General features: G+C 42.3%; 1 protein-coding gene across 3 annotated transcripts in view; it reads right to left on the bottom strand.

Moving 5' to 3' along the window:
* ITGBL1 (integrin subunit beta like 1) overlaps positions 1–27,918 on the bottom strand; it is a 256,018-nt gene that overhangs the window by 37,682 nt on the left and 190,418 nt on the right. The window lies entirely within an intron of this gene.

Genomic DNA, 27,918 nt, shown 5'->3' with positions numbered 1-27,918 from the left:
ATTACACAAATTAACAGAGGATAAAGCTATCAATGGTTATTAAGCACATGGCTAGGTTCTACCTCCACTAACAGAGGCAGCATGACTCTGTACACCAGTTGCTGGGAATCACAGATGGGGCTACAGTGCTGTTGCATTTGGGTCCTGCTTGCAGGCTTCCCATAGACATCTGGTTGGCTGCTGTGAGAAGAGGACACTGGACTAGATGGGCAATTGGTCTGATCCAGCAGGCTCTTCTTAATGTTCTTATGTTCATTACCTACCAGTCTTGCTTCCTTGCTCCACCCCTAACCAGTTGATGCAGTTCAGATGATCAGAGGAAAAACATCGCACGGAAAGGTGCAGAAATTCTCCCAAAGGACTTCAGCCAGTCAGCCAGCCAATACATTCCCACACTGGAGAAGCTATATTTAAATCTGTATTCTATCTCTGAGTGTTAAAATTAAATGTTCTGACATTGCATCTAATGCAGGTTTATTCTGATGATTCTAAAACATTTGGAAAGGGAACAATAAAAAACAACAACAGATACAGGTCTACATGTACAGACATTAGACTCGCTTCTTATGTGCAATACAATGCAGTGACTATAAAAAAATGCTCAGGGCAGTATCCAATGCACACATTCCATTAGTGCAAGGATTTATACTGGCACAATGGAACTCCCCTCTCCTCTCCTCCCCCTGGGCATGCCCCATGCACTCTCCCAAATCTGCTCTGGAGAGTTTTGGGGAAAACCCAGAACAGATATAGCGGATACATAGGGCAAGGAGAGAGGAGATGGGGAACTTCCATTGTGCAAGTGTAACTCCTTGTGCTAACAGAATGAGTTACTTATTTACTACATTAGATACAAGCCCTTGTTTACAACTTAGTGGCTACAAAGAAAAATGGAAGCCAATCCATTCAATCTTTTCTATTTCTGCTGAAGTGCAGAGTATACTGTACTGCCCACTCTACTGCAACATTCTTCACCATCATTTTTATTCACCTCCTCCCCCATTCCCCATTCCCCCCTCCCCCCATCCAAAGCAGCCAATTTGCTTGATGGACAGACAGAAAAGCTTAGTTGCACATCACAGGACTCAATTTCAAGTCACTCTATAAAAGAGGCTGGCTCAATGGACCAAAGAAAGCCCAACAACAACAAAAGAGGAGAAACCATTTTCAGGACCCAGATTGAGATCATTTCAGTCGCTGTCCTATTTTATCAAATGTGTCTGGTGTGGAAATAACAGCAGGCCCACTTGGGCTGGCTTTCTCCTCTGGCTTCACCTTGTGATAGCCATACTTTCAATGTACCTGCACTGATTATTTGAGCAATTAGAGGCTCATGTAAAGTTGAACAGCATTCCTCTCTTCACCAGAATAGGTTTACCATAGCAACCCGGATACAGAAGGAAAAAGTGAAAATCAGAAACGTCCTAAATTCTTTTTAAAAGTACAAAGGACCTACAGAAACAATTAACATACTTTAGGGTGATAGCTATACTTTTGGCAAGTAAGAGGAGTGCAGATGAATGATGGACAAAATCCCCTCGGCTGACTTTTTGAACCAACTCAGCATTTGCAACCTAGGAAGCTGCTTTTTTCTGAGCCAGACCTTCAGTTCATCTAGCTGAGCACTGTTTACACCGACTGGCAGTAGCTCTCTAGGGTTTCTGGCAGGAGTCTCCGAGATGCCAGAGATTGAACCTGAGACCTCCTTCTGCATGCAAAGCAGATGCTCCGCCACTGAGCTACAGACCTTCCCAAACTTTCCTGGAGTTTTTTTTTTTCCTCTCATCTACTCTCTGAGAGTTTTCTACTTTCTTGAGATGCTGGACAATGCACATTGACAGTGCCATGTGCATCCACCTTTAAAAAATTTTATTTATAAAAATATTGATATATTACCGTCTTGCAAAACCTCAGAGCAGCGTACAGCAACATAACAACATGTGAAAGCAATACAAAAGAGTCATTACAATGACTGGCTATTTTTACTGTACACTGCCCCTAGAGATATTGGTTCAGACCACCAGCAATGGCAGAAAGCCTCATGGACATTCAACTGCCACCCTCTCCCCCAAACAAAACCAGCTGGGAACGAGAGAGGGTTTTAGATCTTGATGGGGAACAGCAAGCATTTTAGACATTTGCATGAAATGATCAAGCAAAAGGTTTTGCATTAAAGAACTGTTGTGTATGTACCTACAACAGATGGCTTTGGTGCCTGATCTCGGATCAAATATGCTCAAATACTCATATTGTATTTCAAGCTAGGGAATAAATATTTCAGAAAATTGTGTTCAGTCCCTAATATAGCCAAGAATTAATTACAAACTTCAGGGAAGTCTCTGTTATGATGGAGGCAATTCAATGGCATTTCTGACACTTGATGTATCAAGAGGCTATCTGTCCAGAGCCTCCAACCTTGGTTATGAGTGGAGGTCTGCAAACTGGCTTGCTTGGAGAGACCATTGGCTGCCATTAGTGTGCAACCAAAGCGGGAGGAGGATCCCCATCCTTTCCAGAGGAAAATAAGCAGAACAAGAATCCCACATGCACAGAAATTGTGCAGAAAAGCAAGGATATCCAAAGTACTCTGCAGACTTTCCACAAATATCAGATAGCATGCAGAGGCAAAGTGGAAAATGCCCATTAAGTAAAGGGACAGATTTCACCCACTCCTAGACAATAGCAATGGATTCCATCTTTTCCTCACGCAAACCTAGGTGAGAGGATGAGGACCCTGGTACCATTTTATAAAGAACAGCCACTAGAGCTACACTTTTGCAGCAATGAACCAAGATATGAAAAATACTCTAAACCAGATATGGCTAGTTCAGCTCCACTTCCACAGTTGCACTGCTGCTTCCTCAATGGTTGCTTATCATAATGTTTAGCCAACAGGGTGCCTGGCAGATATTGCTGAATGATAACTCCCATCAGCCCCAGCAATTGTGGCCAATTGCCAGGGATGATGGGAGTTGTAGTTCAGCAACATCTGGAGGGCCAAAGGTTTCCCCACACTTGGTTTAAACATATTTCATAACTTTTCTAACCTTTTCATTGCATTTGGTGTACTAAAGAGGCCAAACGTGGGAAACCTTTTCCAGACCGAGGGCCATGTTCCTTTGTGGGCAGCCTTTTGAGAGGCAAATACCATTGGTGGGCAGGGCCAGAATCAAAAGTGGGTGGAGCAACAGATTTTAATTTTACTTTTGTACAGTACGCACACACTAATTCCTCTCTATTTTCCAACCAGATGAGCAAGAGGCATTATCAGAGTTCAAGAACAGATCCTAGCCAGGTAAAAACAGTCAGATGTGAAGCAGGGCCAATGTGGGGTGTGGCCTGGGGAGAGTGGGTGTGCCCTGGGGAGGGCCAGATAGAGAGGCCTGGAGGGTCACATTTGGCCTTTGGACCTGAGGTTCCCTAACTCTACTAGACTAGACTTGGAGCTGGCTGTGAGGGCCTGCACCTGGTGTTGGGCCGAGGAGACAGTAAACTAGAGTTGCTGCTGGTTTATCGTCCACCCTGCTGCCCGGCAGCTTCTCTGACCAAGCTGGCAGAGGCCATCTCGGCTGTGGCGTTGGAGGATCCCAGAACGATAGTGCTGGGTGATTTCAATGTCCATGCGGAGGCTGCCTCTACTGTTCTGACTCGGGACTTCATGGCCTCCATGACGAACATGGGGCTGTCTCAAGTTGTCACTGGCCCAACACACAGGGCAGGGCACACCCTCGACTTGTTTTTTGCTCCAGATGGAGGAAGGGGTGGTCTGGAGATGGGGGGATGGATGTCACCCCATTGTCATGGTCAGACCACTTCCTGGCAAAGTTTAGACTTATGGCTCCAATCCTTCCCTGCAGGGGGGGTGGACATATTAAGATGGTCTGCCCCTGGAGCCCAATGGAATCCATGGGATTCCTGAATGCCCTGGGGGAGTTCCCAGTAGATACAGCAGATGACTCTGTTGAAGCCCTTGTCACACTGTGGAACAGCAAGGCACGTTGGGCTCTTGACATGGTTGCCCCCAAGCACCCTCTCCGGCACTGTGGAGCCAGGTTTGCACCTTGGTACACCAGTGAGCTATGGGCAATGAAACACGCTGGATGATGGCTAGAGTGCAAGTGGCGAAAGACGTGCTGTCAGGCTGATCAGGCACAAGTAAAACATCATAACCATGCCTACTGTGTGAAGGTGAGGGCAGCAAAGAAGGTCCACTTCTCTGCCTTCATCGCATCCTCAAGCAGTCGTCCAGTGGACCTTTTCTGTATTGTCAGGGGTCTGTTGACATCATCTCCAGGAAATGGAGTTTTAGATACTTTGGAGGCCCACTGTGAATTGTTTGCAAGGTGCTTTGAGGGTAAAGTTGCTCGCTTCCATAGCAGTCTTGATGCCCCATCTACATCTACTGTAGTCCTCAATGATGTGTCCAGTGCAACGTCTGCTGCAATGTCTTGGGAATGGTTTCAGTTGATGCGGCCTGATGACATAGACAAAGTGCTTGCATTGATACGGCCAGCAACATGTCCTCTTGACCCTTGCCCTTCTTGGGGGTTGACTGAGTGGATCCAGGGTGTGGTCAGTGCATCATTGTGGGAGGGAGTGGTTCCAGCCACCTTGAAAGAAGCGGTGATCCGACCACTCCTGAAAAAGCCCACCCTGCACCCATTGGTTTGTGACAACTACCGACCGGTCGCAAATACCCCCTTTTTAGGGAAGGTGATTCAGAGGGTTTTGGCGCAGCAATTGCAGGTACTCTTGGATGAAACAGATTATCTTGACCCATCCTAGTTTGGGTTCAGGCCTGGTTATCGGACTGAATCGGCCTTCATTGCCCTGATGGATGACCTTTATTGGGAGAAGGACAGGGGGAGTGCGACCCTGTTATTCTTACTTGATCTCTCAGCAGCTTTTGATACCGTTGACCATGGTATCCTTCTGGGCTGACTTGGTGAGATGGGTATTGGAGGCACTGTTTTACAGTGGTTCTGATCCTATCTCCAAGGTTGTTCTCAGAGAATAGCATTGGGTGACTGTCTTTTGGCCCTCTAGCAGTTGTGCTGTGGGGTACCACAGGGTACCATCTTGTCCCACATGCTGTTTAACATCTATATGAAGCTCTTGGGAGTGGTCATCAGGAGATTTGGGGCAAGGTGTCAGCAGTATGCTGACAATACCCAGCTCTATTTCTCCATAACATCTGAATTGGGAGAGGCCGTGCAAGCCCTCGACCGCTGCCTGGACTCGGTGGTGGGCTGGATGGGGGCCAATAAACTGAGTCTGAATCCTAGCAGGACGGAGGCACTGTGGGTTTAACATCTATATGAAGCCCTTGGGAGAGGTCATCAGGAGATTTGGGGCAAGGTGTCAGCAGTATGCTGATGATGCCCAGCTCTATTTCTCTGTAATATGAATGAATGAGTCTTTATTTTTACCCCGCCCTTTTTCCAGAACTGGAACTCAGGGTGGCTTACAAATAAAAACTACATATAGGTAAAAAACATACAAAAATATACAATTAAAATAGAATTAAACTATTCGTTTAGATATGCTAAACAGAGGATGTTTATTAAATGTCTTTACCTTCCAGTAATAGTTAAGTGGAAGCTGAGCACTCTCTTGTTACATGAAGAAAGGACAGGTCAAGTACATTCTAAATCCACTTTTTATTCTGGGTTATTTCAATAGTGTACACATTTTCTAATAACAGAATGCACGTGTTATACAGGAGTCCCCCCTCCCCATGTCTTGCTCCTGGGCGTTTTGGTGAACCAACAGCCTGTGGCACCACAGTAAGTTAGCTTTCCAACACTAAAAACAGACACAAAACGAGGAGACAAATATGAAACTGAACTGGCCAGTTTAGGGTAGGTACAGCACAATAAATAGACATCTTTATTTTAGATATCTTTTATTTTAGTAGTTATAAGTTTCATAGGCATAAAATGCTACATCACGGTACAAGTCAAAAGTTTTCAGCAAAAGAGGGCTTTGCACTAATTCATACACCACTCTTCATAACACAGTGGAAATTAACACTCAATGCAGAACCAAAAAATTTATGGTGCAGTTCAGTTTTAACTTAATTGAAGACAGATGCAGTCTGGAGATGGGGAACCCAGAATGTTTCTGGTGTGACATCTGGAAACAGCAGCTTTAGTCTCACAGTTCAAGAAACCCCATTACAAAATGCATTTGATTTTTTGGGGGGCGGGAGGGATATGGAGCATTTTTCTTGTACAAGATGGCACCAGCAACTCTAGTTATTCTGCAACCCAGTTTGTAGGCTTTCTGCTGTTCAGAATAAGCTATTTATAATTCTGCAACAAACTGATCCAGAAGGGACATTAGCTGCTTTTTGCTAGGGTCTTCTGTTTTGCAGCAGTGACACAATGGCACTAGCTGTTTAATCAGTAAATACTGAGACTCTTCCTCATTCCTGAAATTGTGATTACAACATGAGCAACAGGAAAAATAATTAACTTCTCCAAGGTAAGAAAATCTCACCACACACATATTGCCCACTTGTCTTGCAAGTTAGAGGCAATACTGGGGACGGGGGCATATCTGAATCAAAGAGGCTGCACAAGCCCTGGACTGGTGCCTGGACTCGGTGGTGGGCTGGTTCAGGGCCAGTAAACTGACTCTCAATCGTAGCAAGATGGAGATGCTGTGGGTTGGTGGTTCCCGAGTTTGGATAATTGGTCACTTGCCTGCTTTGGATGGGGTCGTACTCCCTCTGAAAAAGCAGGTTCATAGTCTGGAGGTGCTCCTGGATCCATCTTTGTTGCTAGAGGCCCAGGTGACCTCAGTGGCTAAGAATGCCTTTTACCAGCTTCGGCTGGTAAGACAGCTGCAGCCGTTTCTGGAGCAGGATAGCCTGACCACTGTTGTCCACACATTGGTAACCTCCAGGTTGGATTACTATAATGCTCTCTATGCGCAGCTGCCTTGAGGTTGGTCCAGAAGTTGCAGCTGGTGCAAAATGTGGCGGCAAGTATGCTCACTGGGTCAGGGTATCGCCAACATGTCACCCCGCTGCTGAAAGAATTGCACTGGCTGCCCATTTGCTACCGGGCCAAGTTCAAGGTTCTGGTTTTGGTGTACAAAGCCCTATACAGCTCGGGACCAGGATACCTGAAAGACCATCTTACCCCTTATACCCAGTCGATCACTGCGCTCTGCAGGTGAGGGCCTCCTACAGATACCATCTTATCAGGAGGTCCGTTCTGCACAACATAGGGAACGGACCTTTAGTATGGCAGCACCTACCCTGTGGAATTCCCTCCACTTAAATATTAGGCAGGCACCATGTCTGTTATCTTTTCGGTGCCTTTTAAAGACTTTCCTCTTTCAACAAGCCTTTTAAGTTGAAACCTATCCCAGTTTGTGTCTATGCTGGAATTGCTTTTTAATATGTTCCTAAACTTTTTTTTTAATGTTTTTTAATCTTAGAAGATGTTTTCATAGCTTTTTTAAAGTAATATTTTTGAAGATGTTTTGTTTTAATGTGTTTTAATGTTTGTTTTTATGATGTTTTAATGTTTTTACTGCTTTTGTTTGCCTCCCTGGGCTCCTGCTGGGAGGAAGGGTGGGATATAAATAAAATAATTATAATGATAATGATAACAATAATGACAACAACAACAACAACAGACAAACACCCACACTCAAGTACTGAGGAAAACAATAGAATGGCCAGATGCAAATGAGGACAGGGCTTCTGCCTCTTTGGTAGGTATACCATGTAAGCCATCCACAACTGCTGAAATTCCCTTTTCTGCACAACAATGAAGACATTGTAGTCCTGTCTCCTTTTGTATCTGGCCACCTTAAAACACACTGCCCTCCTGGTCCTGCTTGAAGACAAGTCCTGTGGGACAGCAGATGGAGGGAAAAAACCAATACAGTCCTGCAGTTTTTTGGAATCAGCTGCTTCCTGGGCCCAACTTGTGGCTAAGATACGTGTTATAAGGAATGCACCAGCAGAAACATCTCCTTAGAAAATTAAAATCCTTCTCAATCATTTAAATTAAAAAGTACTAAAATCCTTGCTGTTTGGGCACCACTGATAGCCAGTCAGGCTGCAATCCTAAACACATTTATCTGAGAGCAAGCCCCATCAAATTCGGTGGGGCTTCTTTCTAAGAAAATGTAAAGGATTGCATTGTTAGTCTCCCTAACGGAATGTCAGCTATTCCAATCAGAGGTGCTGCATGGTTACCACTGGCAAAAGTTTCCTTTTTCACAGAATATAATGCACACGGTACACTTGCATTACATATTTGTCAATCCAAAGTATGTCAAATCTAGATCCTAAACATTCTAAATTGTACTAGGCAAATACAAATGCTCAGAATGCTAATCTCTCTAAGCTGACTTTTATTTTGGAGAAAGAAAGAAAGAAAGAAAGAAAGAAAGAAAGAAAGAAAGAAAGAAAGAAAGAAAGAAAGAAAGAAAGAAAGAAAGAAAGAAAGAAAGAAAGTTGCACTGCTGAGATAGGCCAAAGTTATTGTTTCTGCCCACAGATGTTCAGCTTGCTTAAGGACAAAGTAACGCATAGTACAGACATTGGCATTTGGGCCCATTTATTGTACCCCCATATGATATTATTATTGTGCCATTCACTATTGTCCCGTTTAAAAAAAAATGGGGAAAGCTGCAGAAATGGCTGGTACAAAGAATAACATTGAATATAACCCTTATCCACATTGCCAAGATCATTAATTACATGTATTTGAACCAATTTCCAGATGCCTACAGAGGATAATAGAAGCTTCTTTCTAAACGGTTAGTTTAGATTTAAACACAGTGTGCTAGAAGTTGAACTACAATATATAATTCATAGGAATTTCTGCCCACTTTTAACCCCCTGCAGAATGCCAAAGGAAAAAGTGAGTAAGAAGTGTTCCTACAGAAACACCATAATTTCCTTACATTTCTATAATGGGCAAATTTTCTCTAACTCTTTTCATTCTGAATTCATACTTTCTCAGCTGCAGCAAGGAACAAAGTAGAAATTTAGTTTTACATAAAGCATTTGGGGTCCAATTTCAACACTGGTCTATTGATCTATATAACAGATCCAAAGCCTGTAACAGAGTGCTTTGCAATTTTGAACGTATCCTTATATCACCCCAGTTTTACAGATTGAGGACTAAGACAAAGGCTCTTCATTGTACTCAATAATACTGTGTTCATATTTGAGTCTTCAGTGCAGTTTTCATGGGTACATATTCCATTTCCACTACAAGACTTGATGACAATATAAAATAAATAGTTATACAAAATGAACACACATCTAAATGTTTAGAGTAACATGGAATTTTCTAGATCAAGGTGTTGTGGTGTTTTGCCTTAAAAGGTATCAACATCTGTAATTTCTAGGGCTGGCCATTATTTAAAGATTGTTAAACTGAATAATGATCTGATTTTAACCATATAATCAATCAATTGATTAAATTTAAAACTATTGGTATTTTAGCAAAACATTAATGTATGTGCTTTTTTGAGATACAGGAGGTATGAGATAGCTTTTGGTTTATTAAATGGTAAGTTACCACTTATTGTTAGAAGGAAGGGCCATCTTCATTTTTTGTTATTCCATATTACAGTAAATGGGGCAGAACCAAATTGTCTTCAAAAATTTATGAATGTAAAAAATGTATAAAAATATGTATAATCTACCAAATAAACCAAATTGCCCATGAATTTAGACCTGTATCCCTAATAATGGGACAGTATAGTGGCTAAGGCTGCATTTCTATACAGTTTACCTGGAACTGACTTCTGAGTACACATGCATAGGATTGTACTATAAAAGACTGGTTATGAAGCAGTAGGGTCTTGTTTGGATCTTTTCTCTGCCATGAACTCACTAAGCAGCTTCTCTCTTTCTCAGCTCTCTCTCTCCCCATCCCGCCACTCGCAATCTGGCAATAACAATAGTGACCTAGCTTCTATGGCTGTTTTAAGGATTGCAAGATAAATGTACATGAAGTTCTGGAACCCTTGCAAGCACTGCATAAAGTCTAAGAAGAATTATTAACACAATAATTTCTACGGCTCCTTTTAGTGAACGAGGTCTCATTGAAATGGTCCAGAATAAATGTTTGAATTGGCCCTTGAGGATGGGACAGGAACACAAAATGAAATGTCCTCTGCAATACAAATGAAATTCCCTAACAACAATTGTTGGCATACCCAAGGAAGAGCTGGAAAGAAAGACGGAATGCTCCCCCCCCCAAAAAAACAGAAATCCATATCTAGGGTTGCACTATCCCAGTCCTACAAATGTGGGCAATCTAATTTGTATATTATGCAAATTGTTTGCTGATTATGAGATCCACGTACATAAGTTTGGGACATTTTTCTACCAAATGCTTCATTTTTGCTTCTTCACTAGGGAAGGAATGGTGGAACTATCTTATGTATTCATTTCTTGTTTCAGGAAAGAATGGCATGTCTTGTATAATTTTTAAGAATTATTATTTATCATTCCTTATACAGCACTATCAATGCACTTAGCACTTTGCTCTGCCTGCCTTTCTTCTATGAGTCTTAGATCACAACAAAGTGCACTGTGGATGGGTGGAGCCTGACCTTTCTGCAGTTGTGAACTAAAAACAAAATGCCCTCCCTAAACTGTAGAGGGGGTAACCTGTGAACCTCCAGATATTGCTGGACTACAATTCCCTTCATCCCTTACCATTGGCATGCTGGCTAGAACTGAGGGGAGCTGGAGTCCAACAGCATCTGGAGGGCCAAAGGTTCATCACCACTGCTGAACAGTTTAGCTCTAGTTTGAAAGAAACATCCTCTTCCTCAATATAAGCAAGATTCAGGCCACAATTCTACGCAAGCCATATTGAAAGCGTGAATTGAATTTAACTGGTTTCATAATTATTGATGAGAGTACCTGTTGATAGGACTGCAACCTCAGAACCAATCCTAACTCAGTTTACTCAGAAGGAAGTTCAGTTTTTATTTCTAAGAGTAATGAAGCCTTCAACACTTAGAATCCTCCCTCACACTACAGAATGATGTGCCTGAGTGTTTAACTGAGTACAGGTAGAAATTTGGTTTTTCAGCTTCTCAGTCCAAAGCAACGCCTATTACAGACTATCAAACACCCCTAAAGCTTTAGAGCCTATGCATGTAGTCCACCATTTTTCAGGCCCTGTTCCCTGCACCTTATAAGCTGACATAGAGACATTAAGCAGGGTTCAAGCCATAGGAAGTCATAGTTTCATTTTTTTTCTGCACTAGTAGAGCTGCCCTGGGCTCCTGCTGGGAGGAAGAGCAGGATATAAAGCAAATAATAAATAAATAGTAAAACCTTAGCAGGGCCAATGTGTCTAGTTTCCTCTATATCCCAAAATGGCATGGGTTCAGAAGAGGACAACAAAGATAGTCAGTGGTATAGAAAACAAGCCCTATGAGTAGGGATGAGGGGAAAATGCAATTCGGTTAGCATTTAAAGGTTAATCTATTAAATTTGCACTTTCTGAAACAATATGAGAATTGAAACACAGCCATCATTTGAAATTTGCCCGTATGTGAATTTTGTGGTGCAATTCTCCAACTAACCAATGTTTACAAAAATGCAAATACTATGCAAAAGTATGCATAAAATGAATATATTAGTGAAAATAACATACAAATATGCATTATATTAGAATAAATTGCTTGCAAAAATCTGAACATTAGTCAAGGATTTGTTCATACCAGTGTTACCCAACCTTTTTTGACCCAATGCCCCTTTGTAAAATGTTTTTGTGCCCAACGCCCCCCTCAGATTAAGTATATGCCAATGCTTCCTATTATACTTAATACACTTAACAACAAACTCATTCAGTTTACCGGCATTGTTTCATTAAACAAGTTCATTTAAACATCACAGAAACAATGGGTAGCGAGTATATCCCGTTCCTGAAGAAAACCAGCGAATAACTGACTGTCTGCGTCACCCATTTGCACACGGCACTCATCCGTTAGAAGAATGCGCCCTCCACCAATACACCCAGCTTATCAAACACTGTCTCGTGATTGGTTCCAACATCCCTCAAGACAGCATCGGAACATTACCTAGTGCCGGGGTGTGGCTAATATTCCCATTCCTTGATATGACACTGGTCGCTATTCAGAATTTCTTTACTAAAGACCACACACTATTTATATTGTTATTTCCATGAATTGAGACTATTAAATACATTCTAACAGTTTAAAAATTAATGATTTGTGTATTAAATAAAATTTAAACTTAAATGCTTCAACTGTTGCATCAGACTGCCAAATGTTAATGCCCCCTAATGAACCCAAACACCCCCTAAAGTTTGTAGTCATGCCAACACCCCCCTGAAAGGCTGTAACGCCCCCCAGGGGGGCACTACCACCCACATTGGGAATCACTGGTTCATACGGTTGGGGTTGGGCTTGATTTACATTCACTGGTGACTACGTGAGGTACAAGTGTTTGTGTGCACATGCATGCTTGTGTGTGTGTGTGTGTGTGTGTGTGTGTGTGTGTGTGTGTGTGTGAGAGAGAGAGAGAGAGAGAGAGAGAGAGAGAGAGAGAGAGAGAGATCCCCTCCATCTTAGGAGATATGAACAATTTCACATCCCCAACCACAGCTGTCATTTATTTATTATTTTATTTATTTAAGATATTTCTATCCCGCCCTTCTACCCTCAGGGCAGTTTACAAAAATAAAATCAAACACACACATAATAAAATTGTAAACAGTCAAATCACAAAAACATTAAAATAAATTAAAATACATAAAACACAATTAAAATACATAAAATACTATACACATGCACACATATATACATATATATAGGGGGTGGTACTAAAGGGACTACAAAGGTAAAATTTAACGTCGAAGGCATAAAATCAGTGTCATGCTATACCTTCGAGTCCTTGCCAAAGGCTCTCCGGAACAAGATCGTTTTCAGAAGTCTCCGGAAAACCAACAGGGAGGGAGCAGAGCGGACTTCTTGGGGTAGGGTATTCCAAAGTTTGGGAGCCACAGCTGAAAAAGCTCTCTTCCACATGCATGTCAGTCTAACATCTTTTATTCCAGGCATGCAGAGGAGACCAGAGGCAGATGATCTTAAATCCCGGGCAGGTACATATGGGCGTAAGCAGTCCCTCAGGTATATTGATCCAAGGCCGTTTAGGGTTTTAAAGGTCAGAACCAGCACTTTGAATTAGGCCCAGAAACAAATTGGGAACCAGCGGAGTCAATAAAGCACAGGGGTGATATGCTCCCTGCGCCATGCTCCAGTTAACATTCTGGCTGCTGCATTTTGAACCAACTGCAATTTCCGAACCATTTTCAAAGGCAGCCCTACATAGAGTGCGTTACAGTAATCAACCCTCTATGTCACCAATGCATGTGTCACTGTGGCCAAGTTAACTGCCTCCAGGAACGGATGCAGCTGGTAGACCAGTTTGAGTTGGCCAAAAGCACTCTTGGCTACCATAGCCACCTGATATTCAAGCAGCAAGGCAGGATCCAGGAGGACTCCCAAACTGCTCACCTGCTCCCTCAAGGGGAATGCAATCCCATCCAGAACAGGTTGCAACCCCGTCCCTGGTGCAGTTTTTCCCTTGACCAGCAGTGTGTGGATTAAGTTTCAGTTTGTTAGCCCACATCCAGCCCTTCACAGCCTCCAGGCACCAATTTAGGATGAGCACTCCCTCCCTGCAATCAGGTGGTAGGGAGAGATAGAGCTGAGTGTCATCAGCATATTGATGACATTGTACTCCAAATCTCCTGATGACCTCTCCCAGCAGTTTCATATAAATGTTAAAGAGCATGGAAGACAGAATGGAACCTTGTGGTACCCCATAGGCCAACAGCCAGGGGGTTGAGCAGTAGTCTCCCAGCACCACTTTCTGGGTCCTGTCCATCAGGTAGGACTGGAGCCACCATAAAACAGTGCCTCCCAATCTCATCCCAGCTAGACGGCCCAGAAGGATACTGTGGTCGATCGTATTGAAGGCTGCCGAGACGTCCAGTAGCACCAACAGGGATGCACTCTCCCTGTCTGATGCCCGGCGTAGGTCATCAAGCAGGGCAACAAAGGCAGTGTCTGTCCCATGACCAGGCCTGAAGCCTGATTGAAAAGGGTCTAGATAGTCCGATTCATCCATGAGAACTTGGAGCTGAGCAGCCACTATCCTCTCAATTATCTTGCCCAGAAAGGGGAGATTAGAGACTGGGCGGAAGTTGTTAAGATCCGCAGGGTCTAATGGAGGCTTTTTTTAACAAAGGTCTTATCACAGCCTCCTTCAACAATGTTGGCATAGAACCTTCCCTTAGGGAGGTGTTAATTAAATATGCCAACCAGTCAGCCACTCCCCCTCTGGCAGGTATGATTAACCAGGATGGGCAAGGGTCAAGGGAACAAGTAGTCGCCCTAGATTCTCCCAGAATCCTGTCCACATTCTCAGGCTTTACAAGCTGAAAAGTATTCATAGAAAAATGACCAGAGGAAGCTTCGGGGACATCTGGCACAACTGTAGACAGTCCAAATGTGAGCAATTTTATCTGCAAAGTGCCTTGCAAACATGTCACAGCGAGTGACTGAGGGCTCAGAGTCTAATGTAGGGCCAGAGCCCAAAAGACCCCAGACCACCCAGAAAAGTATTGCCGGATGACACTGAGCAGATGCAATGGTGGCAAAGAAGTGCACTTTTTTCACTGCCATCACCGCCACATGATAGGCTTGAAAATGAGCTCTAGCCTGTGTTTGATCGGAAGCGGACTGAGTTTTCTCCATCATTGCTCTAGCCATCGTCCCTGCCATTTCATCAGGCCCAAAGTTTCAGTAAACCAAGGTGTATTACAGGCCTTCCCTGGTGGGAGAGGGTGCTTTGGAGCAATAGTGTCCACCGCCCAGGTCACCTCCGTATTCCAGGGATTGACCAAGGCTTCAGCAGTATTGCCAGCCATGCTGGGAATATCCCCCAGAGCATTCAGGAAACCATCTGGATCCATGAGTCTCTGGGGGCAGACTATCTTAATTGGCCCTTCACCCCTGTGAAGGTTACCGGGGGCACAAAGTCTAAACCATGTCAGGTGGTGATCTGTCCATGACAACGGAGCCACTAAGGACCCCTCCACCCTCAGATCACCTTCTTCCTGTGCCAAACAGAACACAAGATCAAGTGTGTGTCCTGCCACATGCGTTGGTCCAGATGATATTAGAGACAGCCCCATGGTTGTCATGGCAGCCATGAAGTCCTGAGCTGGGCCTGCAAGTCTAACCTCGGCATGTATGCTGAAGTCACCCAGGACCACCAACCTGGGGAACTGCAACACCAACGCTGAGACCAGCTCAGGGAGGGAGACTGTTGGGCAGCGGGGTAGATGGTACACCAACAGAATCCCCACTCTGTCACCCTGACCCAACGCCAGGCACACACACTCAAAGCTGGAGTTGTTAGGGACAGGGTACCTGACAGGGGAGATAGATTCCCTGCAGACAATTGCAACCCCACCTCCCCGTCCCCTGGATCTAGGCTGCTGGAGTGCCACAAAACCTGGTGGGCAGAGCTGGGAGAGACCTACTCTGCCTTGGTCATTTAGCCAGGTTTCGGTAATACAAGCAAGGTCAGCGCATTCATCCAGGATTAAGTCCTGAATTAAAGTGGTTTTATTAGTCACTGACCTTGCATTCATCAGCAGGACAGTAAGATCCAGGGAGTTCCCAGCACAGCTACCAGTGTCCCGATGGTTGAAAGGGGGACCAGAAGGGATGCAAGCACGAAGATGTCTTATATCCCTTCCCCTGTAACGGCCAGTCTGCCTCCCACCACTATTACGTCCCCTGCTCAGTATTACCTCAATGGCAGGCCCCCGACTACTCCCACCCCAGCACATGTTAAAAGAAGCCTGACACTGGGGGGGGGGGCTTGGCTAGAGGGGTCTCATGAAGGGAGCTCTCTTTCCCACCGTCTGGCAGTTGTCTTCATCCTTGTTAGCCCCAACTGGCTTCAGCTGGCACCCAAGGCCTTGCAGGGGGTAGCAGTTGACACCCGAGGAAGCCTGCAGATGGCATTTTTCAGGAGGCCACAGCAGCAAGGTGTAGGTTCTGCTGGGTTTCTCTCACCTTCCTCCTGTCATAACTCTGTCAGGTTTGTGGATGGCTGTAATGGCATATACATCTGACTCTGGTTTTATATATTTTAACCAACTGATACAAACTGATGTGTTTTAATGATAAGTTTATTTTACTATGAATTAAAAATGTTAGAATGTCCATACTGTCAAAATGAACTTATGTATTTGGATTGTCATATTCTGTTTTGAAATGAAATGGCATTAGACTTGACCGTAATGATGTACTGATATGTTTTTTTGCTCTTGTGTTGTGAGCCACATTTTGTGGGAAAGCGGCATACAAATTGAAACAGTAGCAGCAGCAGCAGCAGCAGCAGCAGCAGCAATAATAATAATATACTGCATACAAAATGTGTTTATTAAGAGAAATTCACACTAAAATGCTGAAAAAATGTCTTGAGGAAATGTGGAGAACTGAATTGAAGATTGGAAAAATGAGAAACAGAGAGAACCGAAATGGACAGATCCCTCCATCCCTACCTGTCAGGAAAGGCTGAAGTGGACATGTTCAGCATCTTGGACAGCTCCTTGAAAGTTTGGACTAAAACTAAAAGTTCAGATTCACTGCCCCACTGACACCAGAGCCACCACCCTCTATAGCCTAAAGGGCAGGACTAGATCTTAGTTACAGGAGGGTAGATTTTGGCTGAATATTTAGGAGAAACAATACAAGCAGTTCCGCAACAGAACTGATTACCTAGAGGGGTATTGGGCCCTCCCTCGCTGGAAGTCCTAAGAGGCAAGACTGACATCTGTTGGGAAAGTTCTAAGTCTGGATTTCCTGCATTGAACAGACAGCTGGACTAGATGCCCTACAAGACCTACCCCCCAACTCTTTGTTTCTTTTGATAACCCAATTACTTGCTCTTCTGCTACAAAAATGTGGTTTCAGTTCTTTATGTTAGGCACAGGAGGAAGGCCGGGGGGAGGGGGACTGATAATTCCCTTGTACCACAGTAAACTGCACTTTCATGACGATATCAAAGCATATGGTGAAAACAATCAGGGAGACAGGAACTGTGTGTTCTCTCCTTTGTGACTTGCCAAAATGAGCCAGGTACATTTACCCAGATGCAAGCCCTGAGTTCAGTAAGCTCTGAGATACAGCAAGCATACACAAAATTGAAATCTGAAAAGGTGCAATCTAACAAAAGGTTTTCCTGGATTTCAGCTTATTTGTGAATAATCAGAATGTAATGGAATTCTGCTTAGAAGTCATGATTTTTAAAGAAGCTACACTCTCCCCAGTCACCATCCCTTCCAAAAACAAGCCTCAAACCTGGAATATGTGATATACTGATAAAGAGAAGGGATCATCTGACTATGCACAGAGTGACTTTTCGCCACCATGAAATTCTACAGCTTGACCCCATAGATCTAAGAGTAAGCAGCAGGGCTTCAAGTGAATATAAGTGCTCAGAAACACTCAAACCTATGTCCCAGAACATTTATAAACAAAAAGCAGAAACCCTAAGTCTGTAGATAATCAATATGTTGTGTTCCCACTTTCAGAGAGGCTTATTTTTGCCAGAGGTTTTGGCTTCTTCCGCAGGGCCAAATTCAACATGATGAGAAATGTGTGGTGGTGTTCCTGTCAGAAATGGCAGCTCTTGGGTGCCTTAAGCCAGATTGCTACTGTGGTGTGGGGGAGATAAAGGGTTTAAGTCTCTGCCCCCCATGATGTTTTCCAGGTGAATGCCCCACCCCCTACAAGCATCTATTTCTTCTAGGAAGAAAATAAATATGGGACCTCAGTGCAAGAAACTCTGCTAGCTCAAGCACTGCTTCCAACAGGGAGAGGGTATTGGGAGCAGCAAACTCCTGCCTACAAAGCAATGCAAACCAGAGGGAGCGACTGTAGAGGGGATGCAAAGGGATGGTTAGATCATGCCCAAGAGACCTTAGCCAAGCTGAAGTAGACCAAAGAGTGACATTTGTCCCAGCCCCTGCATCATAATCTTAGTTCCAATGAATAAATTACCAGACAATTAATGATAGTTTAAATATTTCTAATGGATACTGATTGTATCCATTGGTAATTTGCCTCCAGTTACAGTTTCTATAAGCTGTATAACATTTTTCCATTTTTTTCTGTATATAGATGTTAATAGTTAATTGTGACATCTCCAACATTCTTCAGAACGAAACTGACACATATCCTAGCATTGTTCATACATTTACTGGAACTATTTGCATCCTAAAGGGGCTAGCTGTAGTTCAGAAGGCACCTTCTACAGTGCACCTCCTCTTTCACTGGGACCCACTGAGGCATGGTTTGTAAATACTAATATGTGAGGGACTAGTAAGTGAGTGGTTCTGCCTTGTATCCAGGTTTTTGAGCTAGTTGTCTCTTTCCCCCCCCTTTGCTCCTTTTCTAATTCACACCACGTGGATGCGGTGACCTAGCTTACAGTCTTATTCTCATGCCATTGCACTCTGCAGGAGTAAAATTTGCTTCCATGGCTACAAGTCCCCAAATCATTTATGAGCATTTATTCTGACATACTCCCACTGTGTGAGAGAGGAAGTTCAGCCTGTATAAGTCACTTGGAGGAGGAAATCCTGAAACAAAACACTCAAAAAAGAGAGCAATAAAATAATAGTTTAATACACAGAATAGAAGCAGTGGGAAGGTACTCAAAGTATTCTTAGGAGCTACATGGAAATCACATCCCACCATCTATAAGTCTCTGTCTGATTGATAAGGAAAACATTCAGATCTTAATTGTTCAAAATGTGCTTGGAAGGTGCTGATCTAGATAAAAGTGTAAGTATATAAAAATTCTACTTTAGAAGTAGGCAACACATGTAAGCAGAGCTGTTCAACATATGACTCACCAAGACAAATGCAGACCAAATGGTGGCTGTCCTTTCTGTTGTGCCACCAGTTTTGGATTGCCAAAAAAGAAGCAGCATTGGACAGGCCACTAATATATGGTTGCTGGGCTATGTTTATAAATTGTGCAGACCTGTCACAGGTTAAGGTAGGAGGAACTGAAAGCGTAACAGTCCCACAGCCATCTCATATTCTTCTAGTGTCTATGCAGACTACAGCATTTAGTGTGCTATCACCAGCAATTCAGAACACTGTTCTCTTTGAAATCAGACAGGCAGCTACAATTCTGATATGTTGTCACCTTCTGAAAATGTTTTTGTTTTACCAAGCTTTTTTCTGTATTGTATGATCTTATCATTTTAAGATGCTTTAATGATTTTATTGTATACTCCCATGATATTTTCATAAGTATTCATAGAAATAAAATAAATAACATATGTTGGACCCTTTCAAAGACTGAATTACACAGGACTACGTGAATCTATCCCAAAAGAAATTTCCCACCAAATATACTATGAATTTGGAGGATACTGCTAAAAGGTATGTGAATAGCTTTGATTTACTACAGTGCAGGCTGTCCTTGAAAACTGTTCAGAAATTTCAACTGGTTCAGAACACAATGGCTTAAAGCTAACTGGATCATGTTGGCTTGATCATATATGTCCATACTAAAATAGCTTCATTGGTTCCTAGTGTGTTTAGTTTTGACCTTTAAAGGTCTCCAGAGCTTAGAACTTGGGTGGGTCTTTTTTTCACATGAACCTGGCCAGAAATTATATTTGGAGGTCTTCCTTTCAATGTTCTTCAGAGATTTCTTGAGTGGTGACTGGAGAGAAGGCCTTTTCAGTGGTTATGCCTTCCCCAGGCAGGCTCATCTGGCACCAGCACTGCTATCATTGAGGCAATAGGTTCTACTTTGACTGTTTTGGCTCAGGCCTTCATGGCTGCCATGGCAACCATGGAACTCTTTCAGACACATATTGCAGGTTATACTTTAGTTCTTGTCTTTGTTATGGGGGGACTGGGAAGAAACTGGAGCTTGGGTGGTGATTATCACCCCCTTGTCATAGATAGATCAGTCCCTGGTGAGCTTTGGATTGGTTCTGACTAGGGATGTGCTAGAATTCCACCCAATTTGGTTTTGGTACCAAATTTTCCATTAATTTGCTTATTCTCAATTGTTGAGGATCGGATTTTAATATAGTGAATTTCTGTAGCTAATCTTGAAAATCTTCTGCCTCTAAAATGTTGATTTTAAGAATGATAATTTATATTATCAATATTTCCTTCAAAATATCGATATTAATATCAATATTTTTTTCTGAATGAAACCCCCCCCACAGATCAGTAAAAGCAGTGGCTAGTGGATGAAGAATAAACTTGAATCAGTGCCAGCCTGCTAGGTTGACAGAATGTTTTCAAACCGGCATTGGCCAACAGATCCCATCCCTAGCTCTGAGTCCTTCTCTACATGAGTAGTGGACCAAGTTGATCCATTCCCAGAGATGGATGAAATCTGATGGATTTCTGAACGCTCTGAGGACTTTTTCAAGCAACATGGCTGGTGCTCTGCTTTTTCCTACCTGTGAAGAGGGGAGAGGGTTAATCTCAGCCCTAAATATTTCCAAGGTTTGAAAGGATGATTGATGGTTGCTATTTTACTGCCTTTCCTTCTCTAATTTTTCATTTGACTTAGATCACTCTGCTGGTGGTGTAAAATACCAAGCCTTTTTATGGCATTTTATGGGAGTTGGGAGTGTTGCAACATTTTGTAAACAGCTTTGTGAATTATTTCAGTAGAGAAGCAATGTAGAGCTACTTCAAATAAAATAAATCAAACATCTGTTGAAATGTTTAGCAAAGCTAGAATAACTTTGTCAAGATTTTAGCAAAACATTATTTTACTTTTTATTCATTCTTATACCCCATCCTTCCTCCCACAGGAGCCCAGAGTGGCTAACAAGTATAAAGTACAACTATTAGAAAGCAATAATTAAAGACAAGACCAAAATCTGTGCCAACAACCAACACAAAATGAAGTGGTTAAATAAGATTTGGTCTGATTGGAAACAAAGATGTTCTTCTCTCCACTTTGAAAAAAAAATAACACATACAAATGAGAAAAGAATTTTACACATTCCTAACCAACGGAAAACAGCCATTTCTGCTACATTGATATACGTTTCCCTAAAAAACCTGTTGACAGGATGTAAAAAGTGGAGGTTTTCCCCCTTTGGCAGATGCTTCTTTTCAAGCACTCTCCACTTCGCTGAAGCTCTGTCTCCAGTGCTTTGGTGGTGCTGAACATTTATGCCTCTAAATAGCTTTCACCCTGCGCACTTGAGATGGATAGTGCTGCTTTTCCCTATTATGTCACTCAGCAAAGATGGATCGGGTGGCCAGCGCCAGCTGCTCATAGAAGGAAGTTTGCAGCTGCATGGAAAATGTGATTTCTCTCTTGAGCTTGAGGGGGGAGGAAATCCTTCTGCACTGAACAGTTATTTCTCATCACTGAAGAACCTCAGGGTATCAAATGTGGTTTTGCCACTGCCACAAAACGCTTAAATCTAACAAGGCTTTCCTAGCCATATGAAAATAAGATACACAGTATTCACTAACCTGTGATAAATGGTGCCTGATATATAAATGCATCATTGATTTATGCTGTTATCTGTATTTTTAATTAATATATTGTACTATTTTATATAACCAGCTTATAGTTGTTGTTTTTAAAAAACTAATCAATCTGTATGTTTTGTTACTTAAATAAACAATGAAAAGGTTCCCCTGCCTTCATACGCCACAGCCAAGTTTTCAGTGAGTGGGAAGATCGCTCAACAGATGGGGAAAGTTTCTGAGAGGCCCTTGCAACATCACCTAAGCACAGGGCTTTATTTTCCTCCCAGGAATGAATGGCAGCCATTCACTTGATTTGATTTGATTTTAATATTTCTACCCCGCCTTTCAGCCAAAAGGCCCTCAAGGCAGCTTACAAAAGAACACAAATATAGAGATACATCAATAAAACATCAATAATACATCAATACATCAATAAAATTTTAGCGCTTTGTTTGCCGCCCTGGGCTCCTGCTGGCAGGAAACAAATTAAATAATAAATAAATAAATAAAACAATACAGTTTGCAAAAATTAAATAGTTAACCACTTATGGAAGAAAACAAAGGCATGCTTTAGAATGGCAGTTAAACCTGCCACTTGCGGTGGAGATCTCCATTTCAGGAGTGAGAAGCAGGTTTTGCCCTCTCCCAACCATGTCCTCTATGGAAACCCACTTACTCTGTCCCACTTAGAACTAAGGTGCTGCTTATCTGAATAGCCAGCCCTAGGTTGCCTTTCTTGGTGTAGTACCAGAATATGTTGGAACCTGGGGCCAGATCAGGCAATATTTATTATTTATTTATTTATTTATTATTTGATTTGTATCCCACTCTTCCTCCTAGCAGCAGCCCAGGGCGGCACACAGAAATGCTAAAAACACTTTGAAACATCATAAAAACAGACCTTAAAATACATTAAAACAAAACAATGTTAAAAAAATTTATCCAAATAAGATGGTTTCTGCAGGAGACCCTCACCTGCAGTGCGCAGTGATCGACTGGGTATATAAGGGGTAAGACTGTCTTTCAGGTATCCTGGTCCCAAGCTGTATATAGGGCTTTGTACACTAAAACTAGAACCTTGAACATGGTCCGGTAGCAAATGGGCAGCCAGTGCAATTTTTTCAGCAGTGTGGTGACATGTTGGCGATACCCTGCCCCAGTGAGCTATGTTTCCCCTGATCCAGCCCAACACATACGAACATAAGAACAGCCTGCTGGATCAGACCAATGGCCCATCTAGTCCTGCATTCTGTTCTCAGAGTGGCCAACCAGATGCCTGTGGGAAGCCCGCAACCTGAGTGCAATAGCACTCTCCCCACTCTCAGATGAAGGGGAGTGTCTGTCTGCAGTTCCTCCCCACCCACTAGTGCACTGTCCCCATCTCCACCATCCCTGCATTGTACATGTAGGGATGAAAAATGTGCATAGGTGGAAATCATATGATCTTCTTGTGTGACTTTCTCATTGATTTCCTTATTTATTAAGGGAAACTACCCATGTGATATTCACCTACACACACTGAACTGCATGTGCATAAGCAGGACTAAGATATTTTGTCTCTGCATGTATATGGGGTGGTGGTGGAGGTGGGGACAGTGCACCAGGTGTGTAGGTTGGAGCTGTTCACACTCCCTCCCCTCTGCATATCAGGGGGTCTTTTTAAGTTGGTTCAATTCATCTGGGTGGAGATACCATAATGTTTAAATCTGAAAGCTATTTATTGGACAGGTTTTCATCTTGAGTAGCTGAACTAAGTCATTTATGTGAAATCAATATGACTTCTAACTAATTGTGTTTGAGATTATGTAGTAGTTTGAGAAGCAGAAGCAAAAAGGGAAGTTTTTCATGATCTGTGATAGTAAGCATTTAGGAAATTGTGATAAATCAAGGAGGTTATGAATAAAAGAAAAAAATGTTAAGAGGCCTTAATCATAGTTGGTTGTGACTAGCACCCTGCTACAGTTTACAGCCTAATTGCATCAATGGCATATGGCAATTGTGACACACTGGTGGAAAGAACAACCTTTCTCTACTAGAGAATCTACTAAGAACTGCTCTACAAATCCAGCATCAGGTAGCCTTCTGTAGCTCTTACCAAACATTAGTACTGATCAGAATTATCCTCCTCCTCCGTTTCAACAAATAACTGGCAAAAAGCCACAGCTGCCGTTTGCTTTTCAGGCTGCTAACTTGTTGACATCTGCTATCACCACCATCAAGATGTCATGCCTGTTCCATCTGTGTGCTCTCAACAGCACCCATTTGGAAGGTGACAATCCTTGTAAACTGCAATTATTATGCTGATATGTCTCAAAAAAGGGGATGTTTTGTAGATATCTATAAAAATTTGTCACAGTAGGTAATCAAAGATTACAACCCAACACGCATACATTTTAACTCTTTTCATTAATTTGTTTTCCTAGAGATTGTGCCTTGGGATAATATCCTTGCAGATCAACTCAGAATTACAACAGAATTAATTTCACCACTGTAGCAATTTCCAGAGGGTAGCTGTGTTAGTCTGTTGCAGCAAAAACAACACAGAATCCATAGACCATAATCTGATCAAAGAAACCATGTACAGAGCAGAGCAGAGCGAAGGTAGCATTGCTTACCTGGCTTCCTAACACAGAAGCTGCTACTGGTAACAAAGGGGGATGGACGAGGCAGAGGGGAGATTGGTGCAGTGCATGCACAGCAGCAGATCCAATCCAATGCTCCCACTGCTGCACCTGTACCACCCTGTCCTCCCCACAGCTTTGCCCCTCCCCCTCAGTTACTGTTAGTGACCTCCACATTGGGAAGCCAGGTAAGCAATGCCACCCCAACCTGCTCCACTCCACTGGCTGCTTTTGGCTGTATTCTCTATTAGCAGGGAGTAACACTTCTTACAACCCTTGACATTCAGTCACAATTCTTCCCTTTACTATGCAAGTAGATGGATTCGAGTTAAATGCCTTCTGGCCTCTATTTGTAGAGGGAGTTGTGCTCACATGAGATTCAGTTTACCCCTCTTCCTCCTAAATAATCAGTTCTTGGCTCCACACATGAATCATATTGCAAAAATGTATAGCTTTAAAAATGTTTTGTACATATGCCAGAAGCACAAACACCATTTCTGTTGAACACTGAAGCGACTCAACATACCAGGTATAAATAATCTTTAAATTTGCAAATATGGCACTTCTTGTTTGTCCAGTGGCCAAAGCAAGGACATGATCCACCTGCTCACATAGCATGTGAGTATGATAGTATGATTGCATGGGGAAAAGATTCCCATGGGTACTATGAAGTCCTCTTCCACTCCCTCCCCATATTACTGTCTGTTTTGTGTCAGGGTATAGTGTTATGTACATTGCCATTACTTTCAATGGAAGGCCTGTCTCCAGCTCCCATAGAGAGATCCAGTGGTCTCACTCCTCCACTGGTCTACATGTATGGGCTAGCTGTATGTAATCCCATTTTGAAGATAATGGCCTGCATATTACAGTGTGCCCAGCACTAAGTTCATCAAACCAAAGAGTGGGTAGGTGGGGTTAACAGAGAGAGCCCCTCCTTCACTTGCGGGCCTACATGATATGCATGCAATGCAGCCCCAAGTCGGTCTGAAATATTTATCAAAAGACTGTTTTTTGCAAAGCCTGTAATTTTTTTCCATTGGAGATGTTAACAGTGAACAGGAGAGCTGTCTATTACCAGCTAAGATGTGCATATTGAAGACAGATGCTCCAAACAGCTTGTAAAGCCTTTAATGACCCTCTTACTCTTTTCTTTGGAGTTTGGATGTCAGTCCCCAAGTTTAGTTCCCGGCATCTCCAGGTAGATCTGGGAAAGACCCCTGTCTGAAACCCTGGAGAACCCTGGAGAGTCAGTGTAGGCAACAATGGGCTAAATGAACCAATGATCAGAGTATAAGGTAACTTGCTATGCTCCTATGTGTTGGCAGGCACCTCTGAAATATCTCACTGGTTGGAGACGGAGGTGAGTGTATCATATTTAATCTTGGCTAAGGTGTCCCTTGCTCCCACCTATACAGTCACTAGAGCCCCTCTGTCTATGGTGCTGGGACCAAAGTTAGGGAGCTAAGGGGCATTTCTGGGAGCCTCCTCCATAGATAGCATGTAAAAATGGCAAATAGTTGTTTGCACTTGCCCTCCCTCTGTGCTGTACAAACCTGTACATGTTTACTCATGGTCTCATAGATTAAATGGCTCCCAACTGAATGTGGATAGGAGAGCAGCCTTAGATCCTTCCTGGTATTACTGCCCATCCTAAAGGTCACTATATCTCCTCCATTCCTTCCCTTTCATTTGTATGTTCATCCTGTCACTCTCCAAACCCATGCCACTCCACCCACTAATTTGTTAGCATTTACAGTGTCAAAAAGAATCCCCCTTAAATTTTACATCCACACCAGCATTTAAAAGCACAGTTAATTCATATTTAAAGCACATGGCTTCCCCCAAAGAATCCTGGGAACTGTAGTTTACCCTGAAAGAACTACAGTTACCAGCACCTTTAACAAACACAGTTCTCAAGATTCTTTGGGGAGAGTCATGTGCTTTAAATGTATGGTGTGAATGTGACACATTGTGTAAGTGAGCTGTTCTTGTCCACTTCTGCACAGTTTCCTTCAAAGATAGTATTCTGTTTTGGAAACTAAGTAACCTCTACAAATTGTAACGATGGCATACTTTATTGTTATTGTTGTTATTATATAATAATAATAATAATAATAATAATAATAAAATGTCCTGCAGAAAAACAAAATGCATATCACTCAATGTAGCTTTAAATGTGCCTGTTGCATCCTGATAACTGCTATCATTTTTCCTCCCCAGGGACATTGGATGCCTGCATTCAACATTTGGTAAAGGAACCAATGCAGTAAAACCGCTGGGGCAGTGACTATGTTTAAAATCACAGGTAGTTGCATGTGGCAGACTAGAGTACTGTTGGAAAAGTTTCTTGTTCCTGAGTCATCTGAGTAATTCACTTGATTGCTGTTCCATATACAGGATTGACTGTTTCCTTGCTGTTTTTTTTAATATGAGTTTCCATGTAATGAGTCATAGCATTAATTCCACAGAGAGATATGTAATTTGCAGATTAATTTACTAGAAAATGTCAAATGCTTTGTGGAAGTTTAATCACTAAAATGTTAACCTTGTTCATTTCCTATTTTAACATGTTGTTCATTAGCAGTACATTTCCAAAAGATTTCCACCAAGCACCGCCCTTCCTTTCCTCAGTTGCAACACAAGCACACCCACTGAAAGCTTTAAACCCATAAAGCACCCTGTTCTTTGAAGCAATGGCCAATATTATAAATGGCATAATTGTCAAACAACAATATGAAGTGATTTGCCTGCATAGCAACCATGAATATGACTTGGTGATTACAGGCTGTTGAGTGCAGAATCCATGGCAACAGATGATGTCACACTGTGTATCTGACTTGTTGATTAATGATGCCAGCCCCATGATTTTTTTGCCCAGAATTAAATGCATTGCCTACTATTCAGGATGAAATGTTTCTAAGTACATCTTTTACAAACTGTGGGATCACAGTCACATACTGGCTTGTGCTTCTACCGGGTGAGCAAGAAAAAAAAAAAAAGCTCAGAAAATAGTTCTGAGAGCCAACAACACCATGGGGTTGAACGTGCAAATGAAATACCTTGAGAAAATACCCATTTCAGAATCCACAAGTCAGGTTTCATATTAACAATATTAAAGATTGAACAATCTACTATAAGATGTATCAATTTAGATGAGCACAACCTTTCAAATTTGGAAATGTTTCCAATAGATAAACCATCCAGTTATGGAAAACTCTGGATGTACAGACTGAACATTAACACACTGTGTCCCTACTTAGAGGATGACAGAAAAACCTTTTAGTTAGGAGAGTTTTGATTTTTAAAACTTTATATGTACTCTTTATGCCAAAAAGCTTCACTGAAGAATTTTGATCTTACCTTTGCTTTGTCAGACAATTTATCAACCTTTTCTGTGTTTGATTACATCCTGCTAAGGATCCAAAGCTTAACTGAACATCATGATGCTGAGCTGTTTTTCAAATGACAATTTTCCCTTGAACCTAATTACTAACCAACAATTATACATTTATAGGATGCTATGGTGTTTGCTTTCAGTAATTAGCTTTTTCTATGTCTCTTCTTATTTAGTTAATTTTTTAAAAAATCAGTTGATCCATTGTAAGATAACTGTTAAGCCCATAGTGTGTATTCTTGTAACTACTATCTTTGTTTGTGCTGTTTCACTGTAATGTTGTCACTAAGCAAAATATAATATTGTCTAGGTAAGCTTGTT

The sequence above is a fragment of the Rhineura floridana genome, chromosome 5 (assembly GCF_030035675.1).
Source record: "Rhineura floridana isolate rRhiFlo1 chromosome 5, rRhiFlo1.hap2, whole genome shotgun sequence".
NCBI classification, from domain to species: domain Eukaryota; kingdom Metazoa; phylum Chordata; class Lepidosauria; order Squamata; family Rhineuridae; genus Rhineura; species Rhineura floridana.
The sequence above is the reverse complement of the archived record's forward strand: the minus strand, read 5'-3'. Positions and strand labels throughout refer to the sequence as shown.